This window comes from Cnephaeus nilssonii, assembly GCF_951640355.1.
Source record: "Cnephaeus nilssonii genome assembly, chromosome: 12".
NCBI lineage: Eukaryota > Metazoa > Chordata > Mammalia > Chiroptera > Vespertilionidae > Cnephaeus > Cnephaeus nilssonii.
This window is the reverse complement of record NC_137083.1, coordinates 76,060,950-76,077,389: the sequence shown is the minus strand read 5'-3', so window position 1 is coordinate 76,077,389 and position 16,440 is coordinate 76,060,950.

The following is a 16,440-nucleotide window of genomic DNA, read 5'->3' as shown; positions in this document are numbered from 1 at the left end:
CCATGTGGGTGCTGCTCCTCAGACCAGTGCAGACTTCACAGGGCTGCTGCTCCTTGGATGTGGGTGGTCTTCTTATGTGGCTGCTGTTCCTCAGATGGGTGGAGGCTGCTCATGTGCCTGCTGCTCCTCAGAAGGGGGTGGGCTGCTCACACAGCTGCTGCTCCTTGGATGTGGGCAGGCGACTCATGCTTCTGTTGCTCCTCAGAAGGGGGTGAGCTGCTCACACAGGTGCTACTCCTCGGATGGGGCATGCGGTTCACACTACTGCTGCACCTTGGATAAGGGCAGGTGGTTTGTGCAGCTGCTGCTCCTCAGAAAGGGACAGTCTACTCACACAGCTGCTGCTTCTCTGAAGGGAGCGGGCTGCTTGCACAACTGCTGCTCCTTGGAAGGTGGCTGGCTGCAGGTGCAGGGTCTGGGCTGCGTGCAGCTGCTGCTCCTCAGTAGTAGGTGGGCTGCTCAAGCGGCTGCTGTTCCTTGGATGGGGCGAGCTGCTCGTGTGGTTCCTGCTCCTCAGACGGTGGAACTGGCTGCTCACACAGCTGCTGCTCCTTGGACAGGGGCAGGCCTGTGAAGCTGCTGCTCTTAGGGCTGTGGCGGGTTGCTCGCGGGGCTACTGCTCCTTGGACAGGAGCTGGCTCCTCACGTGTCTGCTGTTCATGTGGTTGCAGTGCCCTGGGCTAAACATTGGGCCTGTCAAAGGGGAGCCTGCTTCCGAACACACAGGGGCCTGCACCCAGGCTGGCTGGAACCTTGTTGACTGTGGCATCATAGCCTAGGTAGCATGTCCCTGGCAGGGGTGGCTGTAGAGTCCCAGGTGTTATCTGAGGGCACTCTGGGTGGAGTTGAGGCTGGGAACCCAGTTACAGCAGCTCTCGCCTTTAAAAAGGCTAGGCCTCTAAGGACAAGCTGGCCTCCCAGTACTGTTTGTAATGGTAGCAGAAGTTTCCTAGTTAGGCGAGCCTGATTAGCCTGCCCCTGAAGGTCCTGTGGGATCTAACTGTGCCTCACACACACACACACACACACACACACACACACACACACCACCTGACCACACGCTCCTCTTTTACTCCTTCACTCACTCATGCTCTTTCCCTCACTGCCGCATTCTTCCTGACTCTATAGTTGGGTCTTGGGTGTTATTGACCCATTCGTGGATAGAGTTTCCTCTCCAGGTGTCTGGTTATGTGGCTTGCTCTCAAGCCCCTTGGCCAGACAGGATGAAATTCACCTCAACAAGACACAACACAGAGGGAACTAAGCACAAATGTACTCACAACACCAATAACCCCAATATAAGTGACTACCTGAGAAAAGAGAGATAGGGCAGAGAAAAGAGAGCACAAATGCTATGGAAGAGAGAGAAAAAGATAAGGGATAAAAGACAAAGAAATAAAAAGGAGAATATATATATGTGTGTGTGTGAGACACCACAGAACCAATAAATAAACAAAAAAAAAATACAAACTCCACACACCCAGCAAAGAGGATTGGGGCAGAATCTGTAGAGGCTGAGTTTATATAGTGAAAATAAGATTGAGAATTGGATGAATATGGGGAGGACCTCAATTTAGTATTGAGGAAGTATAAAGGGAATAAGTGGATGAGAAGAAAGAGAATGAGAAGAAAAAATAATAAATTTACAAAAAAATTGATTACAAAAATGGTATAAAAATCAAAAATAGCAAATAAAAATAGTGATAGAAAAATAATGAGAAAAGAAATAGAAAATAAAGCAACAAACAAAAACAGGAAAACAAAGAAGAAAAGAAGGAAAAAAAGGAAAAAGGGATAATAAAAAATAAAATAAAAATAAATAAAAATAAAAGTGAAAAAAGTGGAGTATTGTTCCTTTGGCTGGCTTATGATTCCAGTAGTCTGTACTGTACTCTTTCTCAGTTTTTGGTTGCTGGGGCTAAAGATTTCTCTTTAGGCCAGTTCCTATAACCTCAGGGAGTATTCAAATTCCTTTGAATTATTCAGGGTGGTATCTGGGTGTGGCTATATTGGTTGCCTGGATACTGTAGGGAGGGGCTATCTCTCAGGAGTAAATGGTGACTGGGCTTAGATATGATTCAGCACCAGACTTGCTATCACCTCTCTTGGACCACTGTCTACTCTCCCCAGATTCCATAAGTCCATACCTTCTCCCACACCTCAGGCACAGGTAAGTGTCTGTATCCGAAAGGGCCAGCTGGTTTGCTTTGAAGGGTGTCCCGGATCAGGGTGGGGGTTCCCTTGGGGCATGGTGTGGCCTGGCCGAGGGGCCTGTGGTGGTTTGCAGGCCAGCCACGCCCCCCCGGCAACCCAAGTGGAGGCCCTGGCATCTGGGATTTATCTTCTACAATTGAAATTTTGTAGCCTTGCGCGGTGCCAAGCCTCTTGCTTGCTCAGAAGCTGCAGCCATTTTTGTAGGGATTTATTTATCTTCTATAATTGAAACTTTGTAGCCTTGAGCTGAGGCCTGGGCCAGCCAGGGTGTGCATAAAGCTTGGCTTCCTCCATCGCCGGGGAAACTCAAGCCTCTTGCTCTCTCCAGCTCCGTGGCTGCTGCCATTTTTGTTGGGATTTATCTATCTTCTATAAGTGAAACTTTGTAGCCTTGAGTGGAGGCCTGGGCTGACAATGGTGTGCGGAAAGCTTGGCTTCTTCCATTGCCAGGGAAACCCAAGCCTCCTGCTCCATAGCCGCAGCCATCGTGGTTGGGTTAATTTGCATACTTGCTCCTAATTGGATGGTGGGCATGGCTTGTGGGTGTAGCAGAGTGATGGTTAATTTGAATATTACTCTTTTATTAGATAGGATTCTACAATTTATCTAATCTACTGTTCATGGGTATTTGAGATGTTTCTAACTTTTTACTCATATGACCTTTCTTATGAAAATATCCTGATGTACTCTCATGTAAGAGTTTCTCTAAGGCAGTGGTCTTCCAAATATTTTTGCTTGTGTATTCACTAAAATATTTTTTAAAATCTAGGTGCTTTCTTGAAAATTTTATACTTAACGTCTAAATATTTTTTCATCATGAATGTTCGCAAAGAATGAAATTTCACATTATAGACATTGACATTTAAAAATATAATTGCTACAAAAAAAGCTGTTTCTAAAGTGTTAACTAAAATTTTTATTGGTAGTTCATCTCATGGTAAAATTGCATAACATATAATGAACCTAAAGCAGTCACATTTTAGTGCAAAAATGTAAAATTTAAAAGCTATCAAGATTACAGCATAAAATTTCCAAAAGCCTCCTAATATTTAAACCAAAAAAGGGGGGATAGTAGAAGAATATCATGTAAGTAAAAATATCCTGTAAATAAATTACATCTAGAAAATTTTTACTTTAGAAAATTAACTTTCATTTGTAATGCTAACAGCAAGACACCCAGGTAAAACATACATGGTGTCAAAACAAGCCAAAGGAAAATCGTTTGGGGAAAAAAAATGAAAAAGGATCGCAAGTCAAATTTATAGAAAAGATTCCTTTATTAACTTTTTGTCGAGAATATGTTTGTATATTTTCAGAAAACAACTCCGAGACCATGTGGATTCCTGCAACAGAGAGGAATTGACAGGAGTGCTCCAGCCATGAAGACAGAAGAGAAACAGTCCAGAGATGGAAGACGCTGACGATGCCTTGCCATACTAGCAGTCAGCAGATGTGCGTAACTGCAGATTTCCCAGGACCAAACCAGAGAGGGTCGGACCTGCATTACCACCATTTGTCCACCATCCAGAACTGAGATATCATTGCTGTTATGTACACATAAAGAACTGTTGGACATAGAAATTGGGACTCAAAAGAACTGTTGGCCCAGAAAGAAACTCACCATAGACTGATTCATTTGCCTCTCGGCATAACCGTTATTGCTTGTCTCATTTTTGGTTCCTATAAGTGTATTCCTAGTATCACATGAGCTCACTCATCTAGGGGAAAAGATGAACAACATAGACTGAAGAACAAGAACAGCATCGATCAGACTGTCAGACCTCAGAGGGAAGGTAGGGGAGGGTGGGGATAAGGGAGATAGATCAACCAAAGGACTTGTGCGCTTGCATATGAGCCTAACCAGTGATCATGGACAACAGGGGAGTGGGGGCATGCGTGTGGAGGGGTTTGGGATGGAAATAGGGGGGGGGGAGTTGAGGACAAATATCTGATACCTTAATCAATAAAGTAATTAAAAATATATATAAATGACATAGAAATTGGATACCCACCATAAGTAATTGTAAAAATATACAAACACGCTCTTTTCTTTCTTTTTTTAAATGAGTCTTTATTGTTCAGATTATTACAATTTTTCCTCTTTTCCCCCCCCTTAGATCCCCTCCAACGGGTTCCCACCTCACCCTCTGCCCTTACCTCCCTGCCACCCCACTGTCCTCATCCATAGGAGTATGATTTTTGGCCAGTCTCTTCCCACACCCCCATACCCCTTTTCCTCTGAGAATTGTCAGTCCACTCCCTTTCTATGCCCAATTCTATTATATTCACCAGTTAATACTATTCATCAGATTTTTTATTCCCTTGGTTTTTAGATTCACTTGTTGATAGATACCTATTTGTTGTTCATAATTTTTATCTTTATCTTTTGCTTCTTCTTCTTCTTAAAGAATACCTTTCAGCATTTCATATAATTCTGGTTTGGTGGTGATGAACTCCTTTAGCTTTTTCTTATCTGTGAAGCTCTTTATCTGACCTTCAATTCTGAATGATAACTTTGCTGGGTAGAGTACTCTTGGTTGTAGTTTCTTGCTATTCATCACTTTGAATATTTCTTGCCATTCCCGTCTGGCCTGCATAGTTTCTGTTGAGAAATCAGCTGACAATTGTATGGGTGCTCTCTTGTAGGTAACTAACTGTTTTTCTCTTGCTGCTTTTAATATTCTCTCTTTGTATTTTTCTCTTGAATTTTAATTATCATATGTCTTGGTGTGGTCCTCTTTGGATTCCTTTTGTTTGTGGTTCTGTGTGCTTCCTGGACTTGTAAGTCTATTTCTTTCACCAGGTGGGGGAAGTTTTCTGTCACTATTTCTTCAAATAGGTTTTTAGTATCTTGCTCTCTCACTTCTTCTGGCACCCCCATAATTCTGATGTTGGTATTCTTGAAGTTGTCCCAGAGGATTCTTACACTATCTTCTTTTTTTTTTTTTTTTTTTTGCTTTTCTGGAGGAGTGTTTTTTGCTTCTTTGTATTCCAAATCTTTGACTTGATACTTGCGATCCTCTAGTCTGCTATGTCTCTGTATAATATTTTTTATTTCAGTCAGTGTATGCTTTATTTCTAGTTGATCCCTTTTCATGTCCTCAAGGTTCTTGTTTAATTTATTGGCATTTTCTAGGAAATTCTTGAAAAACCTTATAACCGTGGTTTTGAACTCTATATCCAGTTGTTTGCTTTCCTCCATTTCCTTCATTTGTGACCTGCCTCTTTGTCTCCATATTTTAGCTGCTTCCCTGAGTTGATGGAGTGGCTTTGTGTGCTAGGTGTCCTATAGGGCCCAGTAGCTCAGCCTCCCCAGTCACCTGAGGTGTACATTCTTGGTGTGTCCCTTTAAGTTCTGTGCATTCAGCCTTGTTGTAGTTAAGCCCAGATTGTTGTTAGTATCACTGGGGGGAGTTGACCTCCAGGCTAATTGACTGTGAGGATCAGCTGTGTCTATGCTAGGAGAGCTTCTGTGCTCACCTTGGATGGGACAGAGTCTCAGGGTGGAGCAGACAGCCTTGGTTTCCCATCAGCCCCACCCTAAGAGGCCCCTGTGTCTCAGTGTACCACGGAAATGGCTGCATACCCCTCTGAGAGAAGGCTGCCCTCGAGTTTTGCCCATTGCCAGACAGTCCAGTTTCTCCCCAAATGAGTGTGGGTACCCAAAGACTCACCCAGAACTGAAGTTAAGTGTAGTCAGGAGGTTTTGTTTCCCTCCCAAACGAGAAAGCTAGCCATGCACTTGCTGCCTGCCCTCTCTGCATGCCGTGCCTCCGCACCTCTGCCTTCCAGAGCTCCCCTGAGTATCAGTGTGCTTTTTCCTGACAGTCCAGTTTCACCCCATATGAGTCTGGGTTCCCTGAATCTCACCTGGAACTGGAGTTCAGTGCAGAGGGGAGCCTTTGTCTCCCTGCCGTTTGAGTAAGCCAACTGAGTATTCAACCGCCCGCCCTTTCCGCGTGCGAGTCTCCGTACCTCTGTCCTCTGCAGCTCCTCTGAGTCTCAGTGTCCTTTTAATTTTGATTCTAGTTGTAGAATGTCCCCTCAGCCAGCTTTCTGGTGGTTCTGAACGATGTCCCCTCTGTCTTCTAGTTGCAGTTTTGAAATTGTGCAAGGCAGCAGTATAGGTGTTTACCTATGCCGCCATCTTGGTTTCTCTCAAACACGCTCTTTTCTAATAGAAATTTTACACTATTCCTTTTCCCCCCTGAATTGCCCATATACATCCCCCACAGAATTGTATCATGGATTTTTATGCTGGAAAATCTTGACCACCCTAGCTTACATTTCTGCCACAAAAATATATATGAATATTGATAAAAAGTTCTGGGACCATAAAGCTTTAAGTGTGAAATATCTCTTCTGTATTTAGTTATCATTATTAAAGTACTAGAGGCCTGGTGCATGAAATCCATGCACTGGGGAGTGGGGGTTTGTGTCCCTCAACATGGCCTACACCCTCTCCAATCTGGGACCCGTCAGGGGATGTCTGACTGCCGGGATCGGGCCTAAATCGACAGTTGGACATCCCCCTCACAATCCGGGACCATTGGCTCCTAACTGCTTGCCTTTCTGCCTGATTGTCCCTAACCGCTTCTTCCTGCCACTCTGATCACCTCCTAACTGCTCCCCTGCCAGCCTGATTGACGCCTAACTACTCCACTGTGGCCTGATCACCCCCAACTGCTCCCTCAACCCACCTCTTCCATCCAGTAGTTCCATAGTCTTCCACCTCCTCCATCCAGTAGTTCCATAGTCTTCTCTCATACAGTAGTTCCTATATTCAGCTGGGTGGGAATATTTGGCCCAACTTTCAAGGATATAGACTAAGAATGTGACCTCAGCGTATTTCTGTGCTATCAAGCCTGGGATCTGGTTGAAAGATCCCATATTCCTAATATTCCTTGTTGGAAGAGCAGAAGGAGGTGATGTGGTCAGTCCCCTCAGGGACAAGATGTAGACACAGAGGCCACGCACTTCTATTCTCATCACCCAGTTATACCTAGGAAAGCTCATGGTCTCATATTCATGAAGGACTGGTTTCCATCTGGGTGAGAACAGGTGACCTGAGAAGAAGTTTCAAAAATGAACATAAAATGTGGTATTCTACCATATGATCCAGCATTTTCATTTCTGGATATATGCCACCGAAGAAGTCAAAACAGAGACTCAAACAGCCATGTGTACACTAACACTCATAGCTGCGTTATTCACAATAGCAGATAGTGGAAACAACTCATATTCATATATAAGAAGAATAAACAAAATGTTGTCCATCATATAATGAGATATTTTTCAGCCTTGAAAAAGAAGGAAATTCTGACACATGCTATAGTATGAGTGAACCTTTAAAACACTATGCCAAGTGAAAGAAGCCAGATACAAAAGATCAAATTTGCAGAAACACACTTATCCTAGGTCCCTAGAATAGTGAAATTTATTGAGACAGAAAGTAAAATGGTGGTTAGCAGGATTTTGGGGGAGGGAGGAATGAGAGGTTATTGTTTCATGGGGACAGAGTTTCTGTTTGGGGTGATAAAAAATTATTGATATGCTTAAGAGTGATGTTTGGGCAACAGTGTGAAGGTACTCAATGCTACTGAATTATACACCTAAAAATAATAAAAATGGTCATTTTAGGTTATGTATATTTTACCACAATAAAAAAAATTAAAAAGAACAAAATGTGAGCCCAGGGAAAGTCTCAGGTGCAGATGTTAATCTGTCCTTCCTCAGAGGACAGTCTGCCCTGGGTCATGGAGCAGACCCAGGGGTGAGGCTCTAACCTCAATCCCTCTGAATTCTCTTGATGCTTCTAGATTTGAGGGATAAGGAACAGACCCCAAATAGGCTAAGGCTCATCCTGTTGAGGAAAAATGGAAGTGCAACAGGAAACAGCATCCTTGGCCAGGAAGAGTGCCAGTCTAAGCTCAGTTCTAGACCAGTGACCAAGACCTTTCTGTGGCTACAACAACAGGGCAGAGGGGGCAGTACAGGAGGCCCAGATGAAGGAGCTCATGGACAAAATTGAGGGGGTCCTATGGGAAAACAAAGGCCATCATTACAGCAACAATACTCCTTCTGCTCACAGAAGTGCATGGAAGACAGATAATCCAAGGGTGAAGCTCTGAGGAAGGGCCCAGTGGGGAGTCCTGGCTGGAGGGACTGAGCTGAATCCAGAAGGCATCTGAGGAAATGCACAAAGGTCTCCTGAAGTGAGCACCCATTTGAACATATGCTGGACTCCAGTGAGGTTCAGCTATTTCCCCCCTCAGCCCTCTGTTCAGCTTTCAGCCAGCCACTTGTCCTCTCCATCCCATGGGTCACTGGCCATGCCATTCGCCAGGTGCATGTATTCTGTAATAAGACGGTGTGGGTTCCTGAGTTCTCAGCTCCCATTCAGGTCCTAAATCACGTCTTTCAGTGCACCTGGACCCTCCCTTCTCTCTACACCCCCACCCCCAGTGTGCTTTCTTATATGGAACCTCACATTGCATTAGAATTGAATTTCTTGAAGTTTTCAGCTTTTCTCTGATAGAAACAAAACTTCCTGAGGGCAGGTCAAGCCTCATCCTTCTATGTATCCCCTCCCCCCAGGGTCCTGGTCACTGGAGTCACTCCTTAAACTATGATAGCAAATCAATGTGGGATCTTGTCCAGGTGACTTCACACCTCTTCTGCTCTGTCTTTTCCTGTAAAGGGGACAGGCATTGTGACTCTAAGTTGCCTGATGTGTGTATGGTCAGGGCATAGCAATGACTCTGCAATGTGGAGAGGGACAACTTTGGGGCTGTGGACAAATAGAAGAGGAAAGGGGGCAGGAGAAGTATCCCTTTTATTCACCCCTCTAGGAGGACATTGAATTACAACAAAGGAGCTATGTGAGAACTTCCTGGTGTTAATGTTCAGCAAAGTGGGGGTGGGTTATCCCAGGAGCCAGGCTTGGTCAGGATGTGGCCCTTAGACCAGGCTAAGGACATGGAAGCCCCATGAGGTACCAAGGGGGCTTGGGCAGAGAAGCACTTCCCTAAAGTTGACTTAGATTATGTATCTTCTAATTAGGGTCCCCTCTCATATATCTGTCTTCTGGTGTTGGAAAACAAAGGTGATTTTCAACCCTGTTTCAGCCTTACCTGCTCCCCCTTCCATTCTCCCTTGACATTAGGAAGAAACCATTCATGAAGTCAGTGTCTGGGTGTATAGTGGGGCTCCCCCATAAGGTGTGTGTGGGATGGGAGAAGGCAGAGAATAAAGAGAATCTGCAAAGGTGGCAGATGAGTGATATGAACATTTTAGCACGCAGACTGCCTGGTAATGGGGAGGAGTCTGTATCATGTGGGTCTTTTGTAGGGCTACTCCTGCGATAGGGCCAAGGGAAGCCATGTGGACTAGGACCAGAAAACATAGAAGATAGCAGATATTGGTCCAGGCCTCGCCTCTGAAAAGGAAGTGCCATCTAGCCTCACAAAGTACTGCCACAGCTCAGATTCACCTTAACTTCTCTGGGGAGTCTGTTGGAAACAGGATAGGAGTGAATGGGGTAATGTCTCCCTGGAGACCTTTATTTTCCTTTCTATAAGCCATATGGCAGAAGGTCTCCATCTCCCTTCGTCAGGGAGGGGTGGTAAGTGGAGGTGGGGGTGACAGTGCTGGGGGACATTCAGAATCAGAGATGCAGACTCAGATCTGTCTGAATGCTCACCTGCTGGTTAGAGACCCTCTACTGTCAGAAGCCCAATCAGGATCCTAATCTCTGAGTAAGGAGGTCATGGCACCAACCTTCCCAAGACACAGGACATGACTAAAATTGCCAGAAAGATTCAGGAAAGTATATCAAGGCAGAACAGAGATTTATTTTGGTTTATACTTAAGACAGCCTTCATGCCAGAACTATTCATTATATCAGCAATTCACTTCCTATGGACCAAAACACAGCCATTACCACTATTAAGTCTTCATACTCCCCAAGATGCATGGCAGGATTTCCAGTTCGTTCCCATCTTTACTTTTCTACTCTTTATGAATAAAATATTGATTCAATGACAGTGGCTTTCATTTCCTCATTTATCTATTTCCTTTGTTATTCTCAGGCATTTATTGGTCTACTAGAGGCCTGGTGCACAAAATTTGTGTAGGGGGGGCTACTCAATCAGGCCTGTACCCTCTCACAATACGGGGCCCCTCGGGGAATGTCCAACTGCCACTTTAAACCCTTCCTTCCCTGGCTGCTGGACACCAACCTGGGCCTTCCTTTGTTCCATGCTGCCCGCTGGGGGTCAGCATACATCATAGCGAGCAATCGAACTCCAGGTCTCCTGTTCGAACTCCAGAGGGGACAATTTGCATATTAAGCTTTTATATATACAGATGTGAAAATTTAAAACCACTTGTTAAATTTTCATAAAGAACCTTAATGGCAGTTGAGTTGAAATTGTGTAACATCTCTGTATTATGTTTGGGAAAATTGGTAAATACTGCAGGATATGTGAGCCAAGGTCATCTTGTTTCTAAGTGAGCAGATTGGCAACTTCAGAGCTACTGAGTAAAAGTCAAAACCATTGCATTTCCATTAGGATAGCAAGATGAATTTATTTAAGTGTTGATATTTTCATTGTTAGCTTAATTCATGTCATAACAGAAAATATAAGCATTTTACCAAATGACAATCAATTATTCTAAAGGCAAGTCACTCAAAACATATCATTCATTAAAAATTCTAAAGCAGTTGTTTTTAATTCTAACAAACATGGTGTTTTCTTTCCTTTATTACTAAAAACCAGAGATGCTGCCCACAACATTTCAGTAGGTGGGACAGATGCTGCTTTACTGCTGTTACTCCAGGGGCTTGGAGAGTTGAGCAGGGAGGTGTGGGCATGTCTGGACACTCCACAGTCTTGTGTATCAGTAAGAAAGACATGGTGTGGGCAGGGCAGAATGGTAAAAGAGGGTTGTCTTGGCACAGGCTGTGAAAATAGTGAACTCTAGAATTTGTTAATTAAAAAAAAACCACATTTCAACACTGAAGTAAAGCAGGAAAAACAGGGATTTGTTCACTTTAAATTGTCTGCTGAGTACACACTTGTTTCCTCTTTGGTGGATCAAACCAGCTGCTAAAAGTCTTAGGGAAGGATTCCAGCTCCCATTTCTCCAAAAACAACATTGATGAACTATGCAGGAAACACAGAATAATAATTATAAAACATCTGTTTGAATGCACTGTGAAGTGACCAAATATAAACATACATTCTCGGGCACTGAAACCTTAGTCAATACACTGTGATCAAGATTAAGGAATCACACTACTGCCATATTCCTGTGGTTTCCCTGAGAGCCCTTCCTGTCCTGCTGACACAGGGATTACACTCAAGCAGAAATTCACAGTGACTGGAGAGAAGGCCAATGGAGTCTGGAGGCAGACAGAGCAGGTAGAAACTGATGGGGAACCTGAATAAACACATTTATCTGGTAGGAGCAAGGTGTTAGAAATTATGCATGTAAACACCCTTCAAATATTTGGCTGACCAGGGAATTTTAACCTCCAAAGGGTCCAGGGAAATTTGTCCTGGAAGGCAGGAAGGGCAGATCAGAGATGTCAGCAGGTGCCCCCAGCAGAAAATGCTGAATTTTAGGTCCCAGTCCACCAAGTGTTCCACTGTAATCTCCAAAGAGTGATACTTTAGGAGTAAAAAGAACATCAGGTTTAAAGAATTCCCCTAAAGAAACAGCAAAATTGGAGTAATCCCTGGCTAATGACATCTAAAACCAGCCTTCGCAAGGTCAAGCTGGTGTCCCCATAATTTTAGTGCCTGCTTAAATGACAAACACATTCAATAGTCTCTAGGAGAAGATAATAATTTCCTCAGTCTCTACCAACATATTTCCTGTAAAATGTTAATTTTGTTTTAACATATGCTAGAAAGCTATCAAATGCAAGCTTATCTACAGATCACAAATTTGTGTATGTTTAGCTTTCACTACCATTCAGTTTAAAATCCTATCTAATAAAAGAGTAATATGCAAATTAACTGCATCTCTGCTACATCCACAAGTCACGCCTACCAGCCAATCATGGGCAAGTATGCAAATTAACCAAACAAAGACGGTTGAGGCCACAGAGAGAGCAGAAGGCTAGGGTTGCCCCCGGTGATGGAGGAAGCCAAACTTTCCACCTGCCCTGGCAGGCCCAGGCCTCCACTCAAGGCTACAAAGTTTCAATTATAGAAGATAAATAAATCCCAACAAAAAATGGCTGCGCGAGTGGTCCCAGATTGGAGAGAGTGCATGCTGGGCTGAGAGACACACACCCCCGTGCATGAATTTTGTGTACCAGGCCTCTAGTATTTTCTATAATCTCTGTAATGTGTTGTGTTGTTTTTTTTTTTTTCACTCATGGATTACTTAGAAGTATGTCCTTAATTTTTAAACATTTAAATATTTTTTGGAAATTGCAGTAACCCCAGTATGGTAGCCATTAGCTACATATGGCTATTGAGCACTTGAAATGAAGCTGTTGTACCTGAGAAACTGAATTTTGAACTTTATCTAAGTAGAACTAGTTTTAACTTAAATTTTAAAACTGAAGAAGTATAAAGTATTTCACCATGAAACAAAGCTTTGTTGTTTTGGTAAAAATACATTTGACTCTAAGTGTTTTCTCAGATGTTATTTTTGAATTGCATTGCATTGTTTTAAATTTTAACATAAACACATCATTGATGCAAGCAACAGCAACAGACTGATCATCTTTTATACTTTTACTTGAGGCCCGATGCACAAAGATTCATGCAAGAATGGGCCTTCCTTCCCCTGGCTGCCGGCATCACCTTCGCGCTGGCCAGAGCCACCTTTCTGCTCCAGCCCAGAGCTGCCTTTCCTCCTTCCCATGCTGCCTAGAGGCCTGGAGTGGCTGGGGTGGTGTGGAATGCCTGTGTCGTCGCCATGGCAATGATGCAAGCATCCTGCCCCGCTCTCAACCACTCAGAATCTTTGTTGGGTTAATTTGCATACTCATTCCTGATTGGCTGGTGGGCATCGCGAAGTTACGGTCCATTAGCATGTTATTCTTTTATTAGGTAGATTTTAATACTTTCTGGAGACAGCATGAGTTACAGTGACAGCTACCTACATTGGTGTTGGTGATTCAATTTAAATTCTGATGATTATATTATTTACAATATAATTAAATTAATTTTAGATTAAAAAATAAGTATGAACAAACTAACTTTAAAAAAAGGCATTAAGACTGGAAGAAGATGGATAATAAAATTCATGACAAACAGAGGTTATAATTTACTACAGTACAGAAAAGACAAAAAAAAAAACCACAACTGCTAGAGATCTTGGGAATTTGATAAAACACCTCCTAGACACAATCAAACATAGAATCAACAAAACTAGTCACTAGAGCAAGAATAAATGTTCAACAATAACATTGTAAACAATTTTTAACAGGATCTGAGCTTGTAACTTGGAGCATCTGCCAAACGGCTTTGATAAAATTGCACCAAAAATAAGAAAGGAAAACACGTTTAGATGGACAGATGGTAAAAGAAATTGTTACTTTGGCCATGGAAAATTTTGTTGGAAAACTTTTAGGGAAGACTAAAATTTTTTTTTTAATTTTAAATACCATAAAAACCTCCCATGAGGGCACCAAACAATTTCTCATAGAAGTCAAGACCTTTTAATAATGTCAAAGATTAATTGACCATAAAGGTGTGGGTCAATTTCTGGGGTCTCTGTTCTGATCCATTGGTCTATATGCCTGTTCTTGTGCCAGTACTAGTATGTTGTGAGTACAGAACAGTGTCTTTGTAGTATAGTTTGACATCTGGTATTGTGATCCCTCCAACTTTGTTCTTCTTTCTCAAGATTGATGCAGCTATTTGGGGTCTTTTATGGTTCCATATAAATTTTTGGAGTATTTGTTCTAGCTCTGTAAAGTATGCAATTAGTATTTTAATAGAGACAGAGTTGAATCTGTAGATTGATTTGGATAGTATAGACATTTTAAGGATTTAATTCTTACAATCGATGAACATGGTATACACTTCTATTTGTTTGTATCTTCCTCTACTTCTTCTTTCAATGTCCTATAGTTTTCCAAGTACAGGCCTTTTACCTCCTTGGTTAAGTTTATTCTTAGATATCTTATTTTTGTTGTTGTTGCAATGGCAAATGGAATTGCTTTTTTAGTTTCTCTTTCTAAAAGATCATTATTGGTGTATAAAAATGCCATTGATTGGTGGATATTGATTTTGTATCCTGCATCCTGGCCAAATTCATTTATTAAGTCTAATAGTTTCCTCATGGAGTTTTTAGGATATATTATGTATAATATCATGTCATCTGTGAATAGTGACAGTTTTATTTCCTCCTTGTCTGATTGCTGTGACTAGGACTTCCAGTACTATGTTGAATAAGAGTGGTGAGAGTGGACATCATTGTATTGTTCCTGTTCTTAAGGGAAAGCTTTTAGTTTTTGCCCATTGAGTATTACATTGGTTGTAGATTTTTCATATATGGCCTTTTATTATGTTGAGGTATAATCCCTCCATTCCCACTTTACTAAGAGTTAATACCTCATGTAGGAGACAAGAACATACAATGGAGTAAAGACAGTCTCTTCAACAAATGGTGCTGAGAAAACTGGACAGACAAATGCAAAAAGATGAAACTAGACCACCAACTTACACCATACACAAGAATAAACTAAAGGCGGATAAAAGACTTAAATTTAAGGCATGAATCCATAAAAATCTTAGAGGCAAACATAAGCAGTCAAATATCAGACATCTTATATAGCAATATGTTTATGGATACATCTCTTAGAGCAAAGGAAACTAAGGAGAAAATAAACAAATGGGACTATATAAAAATAAAAAGCTTCTGAACATCAAAAGAACTATCAGAAAATTTAAAAGGGAACTCACTGAATGGTAAAACATATTTGCCAGTGATATATCTGATAAAGGGTTAATATGTAACATATATAAATTACTCACATAAGTCAACAAAAGGAAAACAATCTAATTTAAAAAATGGGCAGAAGACCTGAATAAACATTTCTTTAAAGAGGACATACAAATGGCCAAGAGACACATGAAAAAATGTTCAAAGTCACTCATCATCAGAGAAATGCAAATAAAAACCACAATGAGATATCACCTCACACCTGTCAGATTGGCTATCATAAAAGAAAAAATCAACAAACAAGTGCTGGAGAGGTTGTGGAAAAAAGGGAACACTAGTTCACTGCTGGTGGGACTGCAAACTGGTGCTAACACTGTGGAAAACAATATAGTTTCCTCAAAAAATTAAAAAATTGAACTTCCATTTGAACCAGGGATCCCACTTCTGGGAGTACATATCCTAAAAAAAAATCAATCAGAAAGAATATATTCACTCCTCTATTCATACTAGTGTTATTTACAATAGCTAAGATTTCAAAATAGCCCAATAGATGAATGGATTAAAAACCTGTAGTAATTTACAATATGGAATACTATGCAGCTATAAAAAAGAGGAATCTCATACCCTTTGGAACAACATAGATGGACCTGAAAAATATTATGCTAAGTGAGATAAGCCAAACTGAGAAAGACACATATCACATGATCTCACTTATTTATGTAATCTAATGAACAAAATGTATTGACCAACAAAATAAGAACGAAATCAGGGAAACATGGAACAGACTGATATATCTCATTCGATGTGGGGTTGGGAGGACAAGAAGAGATAAACCAAAGAAGTAATATACTTATATGCATAGCCCATGGACACAGGCAATAGCATAGTGAAGACCTGGGGGGTGTGGAGCAAGGGCTAGGAGGAAAGAAGTAAAGAGGTGGGGGATGGGAGATATCTATAATACTAACTACAATAAAATTATATTTAAAAAATAATATCAAAGAGTAATTGATTTAAAATTTGAAAAATTGCAATAGTTATTTACAGATATTGAGAAATGTCATATAAGACACTGCCCAAATAATATTATATGTCTTAATTCCCAAATCACCATGGATGGTGTTTCTCAGTGGTTAGAGTATTGGTCCCTGCACAGAAAACTCCCGGGCTTAATTCCTGGTCAAGTTGAGGGTTCTCTTCCCCCAATGTTTAGGCATCTTTGGGAGGCAACCATTTGATGTGTCTCTCTCATCTCTCTCTCTCTCCTCTCTCTCTCTCTCTCTCTCTCTCTCTCTCTCTCTCTCTCCCTCCCTC